The 12,668-nt window shown below is 41.9% G+C and overlaps 1 protein-coding gene across 1 annotated transcript in view; it reads right to left on the reverse strand.

Annotated features, from left to right (window-relative positions):
- The window catches only part of CDON (cell adhesion associated, oncogene regulated), a 157,481-nt gene extending 152,962 nt beyond the window's left edge, over positions 1-4,519 (reverse strand). Inside the window, exon 1 of the mRNA XM_061593447.1 lies at positions 4,431-4,519. The gene's annotated coding sequence lies outside the window, so the exon portion shown is untranslated. The remainder of the gene's footprint in view (positions 1-4,430) is intronic.
- Positions 4,520-12,668: the final 8,149 nt, after the last annotated feature.

Consider the following 12,668-nt stretch of genomic DNA (forward strand, 5'->3'; position numbering starts at 1 on the left):
TTCCCTCACAGAGTTACAGTTTTCAGAGTGGCTTAACAATCAATTTGTCTTCCCAGGAAACTTTGGGAATTGCAGGTCTATGCGGGGAATAGGGGTCTCCTAACAATTCTCAGCAACCTTAACAAATTACATTTCCCAGGATTCTTTGGGTGAAGCTGTGACTGTTTAAAGGAGCATAATAGTGGAATAAATGTAGGGTGTGAATGCAGCTTTGCATTGAACAAGCTCCACTGTAGAGCATTGTATCTGAAACAATATGATAGCTGTCAGTGGTTTGGATCTGTGATGTCTCATTTCACACATGCATCCCCCGTAATGGATGCTGCTATTGCCAACGGATGAACATGTGTATGTGGAATCAGCCCTGAGTTTCGGAGGGAATTGTGAGTCTAGAGGGGATAACACAAAACATAAAAACACAAGACAGAATGCCCTTGCTGGATCTTCCCCAAAGTCAGTCAAGTCCAGCACTCTGGCCTCTTTTCAGAAGTTGCTGTTTCCCCACAGGAGCTGCTTTGCCCAACACTATGCAGCAGGATCTTCCTTTCTCAAGTCTCTCATTCTAAATCAGAGATCTAAATCATTAGTCAAAACTGTATGCAAAAATGTGTTCATTAGGAGAAATTCACACAAAAATGTTGAAGAATGTTCATGAGTTTATTGGAAAAAAAATTCAGATTGCCACAGAAATTGTGGAGAACTGAATTTAAGACTGGAAAAATGAGAAAATGAGAGAACCGAAACTGACAGTCTTGGGAGGCTGCCTTATACTGACTCAGACCATTGGTTGACTTAGCTCAGTTTTGTCTACACTGACCGGCAGTTGATCTCCAAGGTTTCATATAGAGTTCTCTCCTAGTGCTAGTGAGACATGCTGGTGATTGAACCTGGGACCTTCTGCATGCAAAGCAGATGCTCTACTGCTGAGCTAAAGCCCTTTTCTTGTAAGGCTTTAATCCTAGTCACAAGTATCTCCATATAATCTCAAAGTCCATCACACAGGCCTCTCAGAGGCAGGCAGCAGTATGAATGAGTTTTTTTTAATGATTGATTGATCAACTGATCAAGTACTACAGATGAAATGGAACATGTGCAAGGGTGGGGGGTGGGGTGGCAGTTGTACCAGTATTGTGGTTACCTACTGGACAGTGCCAGTGACATCACAACCTCTTCTGCTTACTTCTGGTTGGCTGTGAATTAAGATCCCCAAGCCATTACACATCTGTGCATGCGAAAATTCAGTTGTGCGTGGAATTACTCTATGCATCCCGTTACTGGCCTCTGTTTGTTTTTAATATTCAAGTTATTTAATATTGCAAGGAAACTTGGGCTTTTATATTTCTAAGGGAATGTCAGGAGGTATTTTCCTTGGCTCATGACAGCATGTTCTGCCGTTGCCATATAGTTCACATGCCAGAATGAATGTTCTTGGCATTTTTTGCTCTTAGGGGATGGCAGGAGGTATTGTTTTGGCCAAAGGTATGGAAATAGTCACTCCATATCCATATGAAAGAATGCTTTTCTTCAAAAGGGGAGCCTAGCTGTCTATAGCACAAATCTACAGGCCAGAGAGAACCACAGTGATGACCTTGTTTGCCCTTCTGGGTGTCAAAGATGTGTTTAATCTACAGCTCCAACTTTACTTCCAGTCATTTCCATTGGAACCTCAGCATGTCTAGGAACTTTCTGCAAATGCATAGAATATCAAGGGTGGTGAAAGATGCAGACCAACTCAGATTGATCCTGGGATACTTGTTAGGGCTGGGAAGGTAATAAATGTGTTCTAGCAATCCTATTCTATGCAAAGAAGAAGAGGAAGAAGACGAAGATGAGGAAGAAGAAAAGACATCTATTCATGTCTTGAGTTCAATCATGCAAACAATATATATATATATAATGTAAATATGCTTGCTCATTATAATAATATTGTTCAATTAGCATGTTTTATTCTGAGCACAGTCCTTTATCTTTGCAAAACAGACTATTTTTGAAAGCAGCACTATGATGGCAGGAGGCAAGGAGAGGGTCAGTGATGAGGGGTAGGATACATGAATAGAGAAACCTGGTAAGGAAAGACAGGCACCAAAACCCCAGCACTTGAACACTGGATACTTTGCATGGTTTGAAACATTTATTATCTCAATTTCCTTGAGGAATAAGACATCTTTTTAAAAATTCATGAATGCTAAGATTCTCAGGAATCCATGCATCAACATGCTGTTCTGCAGGAAATTCTAGCCATACAGCACGGCAGAGGCAATGTATATGTCCAATACATACACATGTATATATGCTTTAACAATATGAATGTGTATATTACAATGTGAATGTGTAAATTAAACTATTGTGAGAAAATGTTCTCAGATCTTTTGCACAAGTTCACCCGGTCTGATATCCTGTCTTATGTTGTGGTTACCTCTAGTACTTTAGAGGAAAGTTGAGCAGAAGAACGCACAGAATATTAGGGATGAACAGTTCTTACGTAATGACTGTATCATGCTGTGTGCTCCTCTTGCTATAAAACTCCCAGGAAGCATCAGTTTTGAGATTTGCCAGGTGCACTTCAGTGAAAAAGTAGAGTTCAGCCCTTGGGAAGGGACCAAGGTGGAAGAGCACATGCTTTGCATGCAGAAGATCCCCTATTCAGTTTCCAGCATCTACAGGTAGAGCTGGGAAGGCACTTTGTCTGCAATGCTGATGAAGCACTTCCAATCAGTGTAGACAAAGGGTAGCCAATGTGTTGCCCTCCAGATGTTGTTGAATTTATGATAGAAACCCATAAGTGCTCAATGTGGAGAAGTTTCAGCTGCCCCCCCCATGCTTACAGTTATCAACAGCCCTAGCCAGCGTGGGCAATGATTGGAGATGATGGGAGCTGTAGTCCAGCAACATCTGGAAAACATCACATTGGCTACCCCTGGTGTTGACAATACTGACCTAGATGGACCAGCATCCTACATTGATTTCAACAGAGTATTTATTTATTTTGTTATTCAATGTATTAGTAGCTTTTCTTCATAAAAACGAACCCAAAGCGACATACAATGAAAAGATTAAAACCAATATAAAACTAACAGAAATAAAAAATTAAAAACAGAACAAAACAAAAATACACAGATAAGATAGTGGAACAACCCACCCTCTAAAAGAGGCCACAACATCAAAAACCCTCAAAAAAATTAAGAGCCGAATGCATAAAAACAACACAAAACAAAGACCCAAACCCATAAGCATCCAACCCTGCTCCCCAAACATTACGGTAGACAGGAAATTGATGTGTCAACCAACCATAGGTGGGCTTACATCTCTGGGTTCGGTGCTCAGTCATACTTAGGTATTATGACAGAACCACATGCAGCAATGGTTTGTACTCAGATACTGTCACTACCAACATATGCTACCAACATACCATTATTTCGGGTTTCTATTCACCTGTACTTGGAATGCTCATGGAGCTCTGATAGCACATGCCCCAGCCCAAGCCATTATCCGTCATTTGAGTTATGCTATACAACAAAGGGGATATTGCACCAGCGATCCCAAATCCCAGTGAAACAAGCTCTGTCCAGGGAGTCTCACAGCATAGAGGACTGTACCACACCTTTTCAAAGACAGACGATCCCTTCCTCCCCTTAACTCACCCATCCCTCCACTCTCCAATTTGTCCAGCAAAGGGACACTGAAGCAAAAGAAAAGAAAATTGTCTTTTAATAGGATGATTAATTCAGGCAAATTACCTGGACTGGTTTTAATTACTGTCATATCTCAAAGGGGCTTGCACCTGCTGACTCCAGGCAGCAGATATGTCCCCAACGGCAATCAGAAGCAACTATTCTGAATCCTAAATGGTGACAGAAGCTTGGGGCTCTGTCCAGCATGTGTCACGTTGCTTTTAGTACAGAGCCCTTTGATGTATGGAAGACTCCCTTGTACCTCTGTGAGACTTTATAACAGAATGAACATGTGAATCCTTAGAAGATAAAACAGGCCACAGACAACTCTGGGTCCCCAGAGCACTTCTGAGAGGCTCCCACAGTCCCTCGGGACTGTTTTCGTGTCATTCTGTTGCCATACAGAGAGGCTTCTATGATACAATTGAGATGAGCTCCTCAATGTCTCCCCTTTTGCTCTTCTGAACGGAAGCATAAGTGAGCCAGCTTAGCTCAACTCAGCTCTCCTGTTGTGCTGTTCAAAATGCAAATATTTTCCTACAGGTTGGGTTGTCCACAGGCTGCTCGCTTCACAGAAAAAAGGGGGAAAGTGGCAAGAAGAAAGCTTCAGCCACTCTCTGAATGTACCTGAGGAACCCAGAAAACAAAGGTGTAAAAGGACACACACACACACAACACACACACACACACACACACACAGAGGATTTGCCTCAGCTAACTCAGTGGCTTTCCCTTCCAAAAGCTGAAGTGCTCACTTACCTCCTGTTCTGTCAGTGAATTCTTGTCCAGTCTCGGAGTCTCTCCTGTTCAAATCACGCCTCTAAGGCACCAGACACTTTTTCTTAATGTTTCCTTCAAAGCAGAACCCACCCCCGCAGCCCACCATGGCTCCTTGCCCAGTCACTCTCCATGCAGAGCCAAGAAAACCTCACTCAAGGAGAAAACAAAATTACTTGGGAATGATGTGAGCAGGAGGGATGGTTCTCGTCTTGGGGTTTTTAGGCTCCGTACCATCCGGGTATACAGCAGAGGGGGATTGTATGGGGGGGGGGAAGAGACGGGGTGTGGGGGGGAAGAGAGAAAGAGAACTCTAAAATTGACAACACATGGCTGTTTCTTATCCTAGGGCCTAGTAAATAGGTCTTTCATGCTGGGCCTGTTGCCATGGCAACAAACATGCGGGAAATATTCCAGATAACTAGAATAGTGGCAAAAAACATGTGTTTTGGATAAAACATGCCCCCCTCTTTCTCCTGTGGCTTTATTCATTCGGCTGCTCAACACAAGCTTGCCTTTCAGGGCAGACACCTTTCTTGTGTCTGGAAGGGGTCAGAGGCTAACTCTTGCCGCAACTAAGAAGATGAGACCCATGCTTTTTCTCCAGGGGAGAAAAAAAAATTGAAGTTTCTTCCTGCCACCCCTTGTCTTCAGATGAAATTGAACAAAGATGCTTGCTGAGAACTTTCAGAGGTGATTCTTTTCTGCTACTTGACTCCACAGTGCAGAAAGAAGACAAGCTTATGGTTTCAGGCCTTAGTTCAGGGACAACCAACATGGCACCCTCCAGATAGTTTGGCATCTCCCATCATTCCCAACCTTTGGCCATGCTGTCTGGAGCCAATGGGAGCTGTAGTTCAAGAGCATCTGGAGAGCATCATGTTGGGCACTCTTGCCTTGGTTGGTCAATCTTGAGTTCACTTTGATCCCCGATGTGGCCTTCAATGTGTCATGGATATTGGAGGTCACATCCACATCATACATTTAAAGCACTCGTATACTACTGTTACAGTCATGGCCCTTCGACTAAAGAATCTCATGGGGACCATAATAAATTTGTTTGTTTTTAAAGTGCCACAAGAATCTTTGCTGTTTTTAAAGACATCTGTGGATCCAGAATGCAGCAGCATGGTTGCTGACAGGAATAAGATCCTGTCGGCATATAACACCTCTGCTTAGAGATCTGTACTGGCTGCCAATTTGTTACCAGGTCATGTTAAAGGTGTTACTATTAGTATATAAAGCCCTTAATATCTCTTGCACTGTTTTTTGGCTTCATTTTTTAAAAAAACCCTCAATGCTTCATTCTTTTTAATCTCTATATCTGAATGCTCTTCCACCATCGATCCTCCTACTTTCTTTTGTTTATTTAAGATGGCATTGAAAATGTATCATTTATTTCATGATTTCTGTCTTGATAATGCATCTCTGCCATCCTTGATTGGCATGCTGTCACTCTTCCTTCACAATTCCTGTGTCTTGGGTTTTATGAAATTGAGAACCTGAAGGGAAGGCCAGTTTTTGCAATGCTCCTGACATAATGATAGGCATGGCATAATAACATCTAGTATCATGACAAGGCATGGTATAATTCATAAGTCATGCCACTGGGTTGTATCCAAAGCTCCCCAGAGGAAACCCATTGAAGTTAATGGGCATGACTAAATTAGGTCCATTCATTTCAGTTGGTCTACTTTGTGTAGAATTTCATTGGATGCAACCCATTATAACGGTACCAACTTGGGCCCAATGAATTGTCTAAGAATACATAGCCCTTGTTCACACATAATGCTAAACCAAACCATGGCTTAGTATGAACAAGTAAACATTGGTCTCTCGGCGAGGAGATCACAGTCGCTTTGCTCCTTCTAGATTATTTGGTTTAGCATTTCATCTGAACCTGGGCTTGTGATTTACATTTCTCAGACAAACCACGGGATATAAACCATAGGGAAAACCTTCGTTATAGCCTGTCTGGAGAGAGCAAAACTATGAGCATGGGTTCAGATGATATGCTTAGCAAAACCATGCTAAGAAGCAGCAAAATTATTGTTGTTGTTGTTGTTGTATAGGATCAGTGATTCTCCCCTCCCAGAATGGATGATGATGATAACAACAACAACAATAATGTGAGTGTGTGTACTGCCTTCAAGTCAATTCTGACTTATGGCGACCCTATGAATAGGGTTTTCATGAGGCTGGCAGTGACTGGCCCGAGGTCGCCCAGTGAGCTTCATGGCTATGTGGGGATTCAAACCCTGGTCTCCCAGGTCGTAGTGCAACACCTTAACCCAGCCTTTCCCAACTAGTGTGACTCCAGATGTTGTTGGACCACAACTCCCATCAGCCTCAGCCAGCATTGCCAATGGTCAGGAAAGATGGGAATTGTGGTCCAACAACATCTGGAGGCACACTGGTTGGGAAAGGCTGCCTTAACCACTACACCACACTGGCTCTCAACAATAATATTTAGATTTATATCCCACCCTTTCTCCTCTCAGAATGACTGGGCAAGAGCAAAGTAGCCACCATCTCTTCTCTAGGAGCCTACCCATTTGCTTGTTCGCACTAAATCATGGTTTGCCTTAGAATTATGAGCAAACCAGGCCATTGTGTCACTGAAGCTAAGCAGTGAGGTCAATGACCCGGATGGGAAACCATTAGGAGCACAATGTAAGCCTTGGAAGTATAATAAATAAAAAGGGTGTTTTTTTAAAAAAAATCAATCTGTCATGCATTTGCTGTTGACACAACAAATGACTATGATAAAAGCCACATTAAACAGCTGTTTAATAAGCATAAACAAACAGTGTATAACTAGGTATGTAACCAATTTTTGAGTGCTTTTTGTGTGCTTATGAAGTCAGCTGCATTAAAAATCCACATTGTTGGCACCAGCCCAGCCCAGCTGACTATAAACATAAGCACTGATTATTATAGAATGTTTGATCCATCTTTCACTGCACCCCACACCCATAGGCAAAGCACAAACAGAAGGCTGAGAAAGATGATTGTGATGTCTCCACACGCATAAGTTATCCAGAGAAAGTTTATTTTGGATATAAGGAAGGAGGGAATCCCAGAGACAGCACATACTTCAAATTTCCAAAGAGTTCTTGATTTGGAAGTGTAAAGGACTTCTGTTGAGGCTTTGTCAATCATTGGTAGTTCAAAATAGTCCTGTCCAATGTATCTCCTTATTTATTTCTTTATATATTGTTTTTTAATATCAGAGGAAGGCAATGGTAAACCACCTCTGAATACATCTTACCACGAAAACCCTATGAACAGAGTATCCAAAATGCAACACAAAATAGTGCTGGAAGATGACACCTCCAGGTCAGAAGGCACTCACTGAGCTACTGGGGAAGAACAAAGGACAAGGACAAGTAGTGCTGTGACTAATGATGCAACCAGGTCAAAGCCAAAAGGAAGCCCAGAGGCTGATGTCCCCAGATGCGAAAAGAGAGTCCAGAGTTGTACAATGCACACAATAGGAACATGGACTGTGAGAAACACGAACCAGGGAAAGTTAGAAATTGTCAAGCAAGAAATGGAGCGTATCAACATTACAATACTTTGTGTGAGTGAATTAAAATGGACAGGAATGGGACGTTTTCAGTCAGGCAACTACAAAATATTTTATGCAGGAAATGAGAAATTAAGAAGAAATGGGGTTGCTTTAATAGTGAGAGGTGATGTAGCAAAAGCAATTAGGAGCTATAACTCCAGGTCTGAGTGAGTTATATCAATGAGATTAAATGGGGAAATTATTAACATAACCATCATCCAAGTCTACGCTCCAACGGCAAACTCAGAAGAAGAGGAATTGGAGAGATTTTATGCAGCAGTACAGGAAGAAATTGATCACACACCAAAACAAGATGTGCTGATAATCATGGGGGACTGGAATGCAAAAGTAGGGAACAGGGAAGAACTAGGAATTGTGGGAAAATGGAGCTTAGGAGATAGAAATGAAGCAGGAGAAAGCCTTATTGAATTCTGTGAAGCCAATAATTTGTTTCTTGCAAACACATTTTTTGGGAAACTAAAAAGACGACTGTACATGTGGACATCACCAAATGGTCAATACAGGAATTAAATCGATTATATAATTGGAAGCAGATGGAGAAGTTTCTGCGAAAACAAGACAGGAGCAGACCGCGGTACAGATCATGAACTGCTAATATCAAAAATCAGAGCAAAGCTAAAGAACAACAACAAAGCAATCATAATGCCTAAATACAATTTAAATAACATCCCAGAAGAATATAAAGATCAAATAAGCAACAGATTTTAGGCTTTAAACTTAGTTGACAGAGAACCAGAAGAACTATGGAATGAAGTCAGAGACATTATCAGGGAAGAATGCAAAAAGACAATACCTCTAGTTAAAAAGAAAGATAGACCTCAATGGATGACTGACAAAACTCTTAAAATGGTTAAAGAGAGAAGGAAAGCAAAAGCGAAAGGAGACAGAAACACGGTTAGATATCTAAATGCAATAATACAGCGACTAGTATGTAGGGACAAGGAGAACTATTGCAATAGTTATTGTATAGAAATAGAAGAGGACAACAAAAAGGGAAGAACAAGAGCCCTATTCCAAAAGATTAGGGAAATTAAAGGGAAATTTAAACCACGAGCAGGCATGATGAATAATCAACAGGGGAACTCACTGACTGACAGAGATGAAATAAAAGGAAGATGGAAGCAATATACCGAAGACCTCTATAAAAGAGATGCAAGGATGACAGATTCATTCACGGAGGAACCATATGATGAAGAACCAGAAATTCTAGAATGTGAAGTGAAAGCTGTTCTTAAAATACTTGGAAGAAACAAATCACCAGGAACAGATGGCATACCAATAGAGCTGCTACAAGCTACTTAGACTGAATCTGTCCAAATTTTGACAAAAAAAATATATGGAAAACTAAACAATGGCCCACAGACTGGAAGCGTTCAATATACATCCCAATTCCAAAGAAAGGGGATCCCAGGGAATGCAGTAATTATCGAACTGTTGCCTTAATATCCCATGCAAGTCAAGTAATGCTCAAGATTCAAAGGCTCTTACCATATATGGAGCGAGAAATGCCAGATGTCCAAGCTGGATTTAGATAGGGAAGAGGCACCAGAGATCATATAGCAAACATATGTTGGATAATGGAAGGGACAATTTCAGAAAGAAATCACCCTGTGCTTTATAGATTGCAGCAAAGCCTTTGATTGTGTAGATCATGAAAAACTATGGAATGCTTTAAAAGAAATCCCCTTGGCGCAGTCATTAACCAAAATGGAGACAATAGTCAAGAAATCAGAAGAAGGCTAGTACTGGGGAGGGTGCTTTGAGAGAACTAGAAAAGGTCCTCAAATGCAAAGATGTATCACTGAACACTAAAGTCAGGATCATTCAGACCATGGTATTCCTGATCTCTATGTATAGATGTGAAAGCTGGACAGTGAAAAAAGTGGATAAAAGAAAAATCAACTCATTTGAAATGTGGTGTTGGAAGAGAGCTTTGCGCATACCATGGACTGCGAAAAAGACAAATAATTGGATGTTAGAACTAATTAAACCAGAACTATCACTAGAAGCTAAAATGATGAAACTGAGGTTATCATACTTTGGACACATAATGAGAAGACATGATTTATTAGAAAAGACAATAACGCTGGGCAAAACAGAAGGGAGTAGAAAAAGAGGAAGGCCAAACAGGAGATGGATTGATTCCATAAAGAAAACCACAGACCTGAACTTAGAGGATTTGAGCAGGGTGGTTCATGACAGATGCTCTTGGAGGTCATTGATTCATAGGGTTGCCATAAGTCGTAATTGACTTGAAGGCACATAACAATATTATTTTTTATATCCCACCATTCCTCCCAGAAGGAGCCCAGGGTAGTAAACAAAAACACTAAAAACACTAAAACATATTAAAAGAAAACATCTTTAAAACATATTAAAAAAAGCAAACCCAACACAGGCACAGACTGGGATAAAGTCTCTACTTAAAAGGCTTGTTGAAAGAGGAAGGTCTTCAATAGGCGCCAAAAAGGTAATGGAGAGGGCGCCTGTTTAATATTTAAGGGGAGGAAATTCCAGAGTGTCAGTGCCATCACACTAAAGGTCTGCTTCCTATGTTGTGCGGAATAAACCCCCTGATAAGATGGTATATGCAGGAGGCCCTCACTTGCAAAGTGCAGACTTTTGCTATTGTGCCCCGTGTTCATCACATTGGTTTTAAAAATTAAGACAGCGTAGTGGGCTGCCTGACATACCCATGGATGTTTTGAACAAGTGGGTGCTGCTCATGTAGTGGTCTTATGTGCAAGAGGCAAGAAAAAAGGGATATCAAGGCACTCCATCAGCTGGGCCCCACATTTTCTAGTTGTAGATGAAAGGCAGCCTGGAATCATTCTTGTCTTGGCTGGGTCTGCCGATGCCAGCACCATCACCAGCCAACGCAACAGGTGCAAGGGAGAAGCCTTCCTCCACCTGCAGCTAATGACCATCTGATGGCAATAAAGCTGATTCTCTCTCTCCCTTTCTCCTTGATCTTGAGCCCAATCCTAAAGACTTTGATCAGGCACTAACTGGGAAAGCTCTCTGGCAGAAGCCATAACAAAATATGATTTAGATTTGAAGGAGATGACGTCCTTTAAAAAACTCACCCTGCAGTGGGAATGTTATAGGCTAGATCTGTCTGTGAAAGCTTCTAATTGCATATATGGAACAGCCAAGATATGGCCTGCTTTACTCTGGTGCGGATTCGACTGGCTCTGCTCCAGGGATGGGGAACCTGTGGTCCTCCAGATGTTGTTGGGCTACAACTCCCATTATTTCTGATCTTTGGCCATGGGGGCTGGAGCTGATGGGAGTTGGAGTCCAATGGCATGTGGGGGGGGGGCAACGATTACTCATCCTTGAAATGTACTGCAATGTGTGTGAAATGACAGGCTGTGCTCTATATGGTGCCTGACAGTCAAAGCCAGAGGTGACGTTATGCATATGACTGCCTCATACAGCAAAATGCCTTGGGCCAATCCTGGTCCAAAGGACAAAATGGTGCTCCCTCCCATTTCCACTGCCAGAAACCAACTAGATTGGCACTTTTTTCTACACTGGTGATGAGATAGGTTCAATCAAATGACTGGTTGGGGTTGTTTTTAGAACTCATATAACCCCTGTTCTAAAACAGTTGCATTGGTTACCAGTTTGTTTCCAGGCCCAGTTTAAGGTGCTCATGGTGTTTAAAGCTCTAAGTGACTTGGGCCGCAAATATCTGAGTCACCACCTCCTTTCCCACAGATCCTTTCCGGTGTTAAGATCAGAACAGGGAGGGGTGTTTTTGGTCATTCTGCCACCCTCAGAAGTTTGGGGGGGATGCTGGTCCCCCAAAGAGAGAATTCTCTGTGGCAGCGCCTAAGTTGTGGGAACTCCTCCCCACTGAGGTGCATCTGACAACTTCACTGTACAGTTTTTAGCAAATGCTGAAGACGCACGTCTTTACTTTGGCCTTTGACACTTGAGGCGTATGACTTCAGGACCCACCCCTATACCAGTGATTGTATTGTTTTAATTATTATTTTTAACATTGAATTTTAAACTGTTGTAATCCACCCTGGGACCTGTTGGTGAAGGGTGGGTAAAAACAATAACAATATCAACAACAATAGCAACATCTGTGGTTGGGGATGTGATCAGAATCACGGCATGGGTGGAGAGGTCATTTTACCCTTTGCTGTTCTCCCACGGTGGCCCCAATCCAGATCACTCCAGCTGCTGTTTATTTATTTAGAGTACTTATATTCTGCTCTATAGCCCCAAGAGGCTTCCAAAAAAGTGACTTAGTGACTATGGGTTGTATCCAACTAACTTTTATTCAGAGTAGACCCATTGAAATTAATGGACCTTAGTCATGTCCATTAATTTCACTGGGCCTGTTGTAAGTAGGACTCATTTTGGATACAACTATAGGCCAAGATTGATCAGACAGCATAGAATCATAGAATAGTAGAGTTGGAAAGGGCTTATAAGTCCAGCCTCCTGGTCAGTGGTGGTATCCAAATTAAAGCATACCTGACAGATGGCTGTCCAGCTGCCTCTTGAATGCCTCTAATATTGGAGAGCCCACCACCTCTCTAGGTAATTGGCTCCATTGTCATACCGCTCTAACAGTAAGTTTTTCCTGATGTTCAACTGAAATCTGACTT

Source organism: Rhineura floridana, chromosome 12, assembly GCF_030035675.1.
Source record: "Rhineura floridana isolate rRhiFlo1 chromosome 12, rRhiFlo1.hap2, whole genome shotgun sequence".
In the NCBI taxonomy this organism is placed as follows: Eukaryota; Metazoa; Chordata; class Lepidosauria; order Squamata; family Rhineuridae; genus Rhineura; species Rhineura floridana.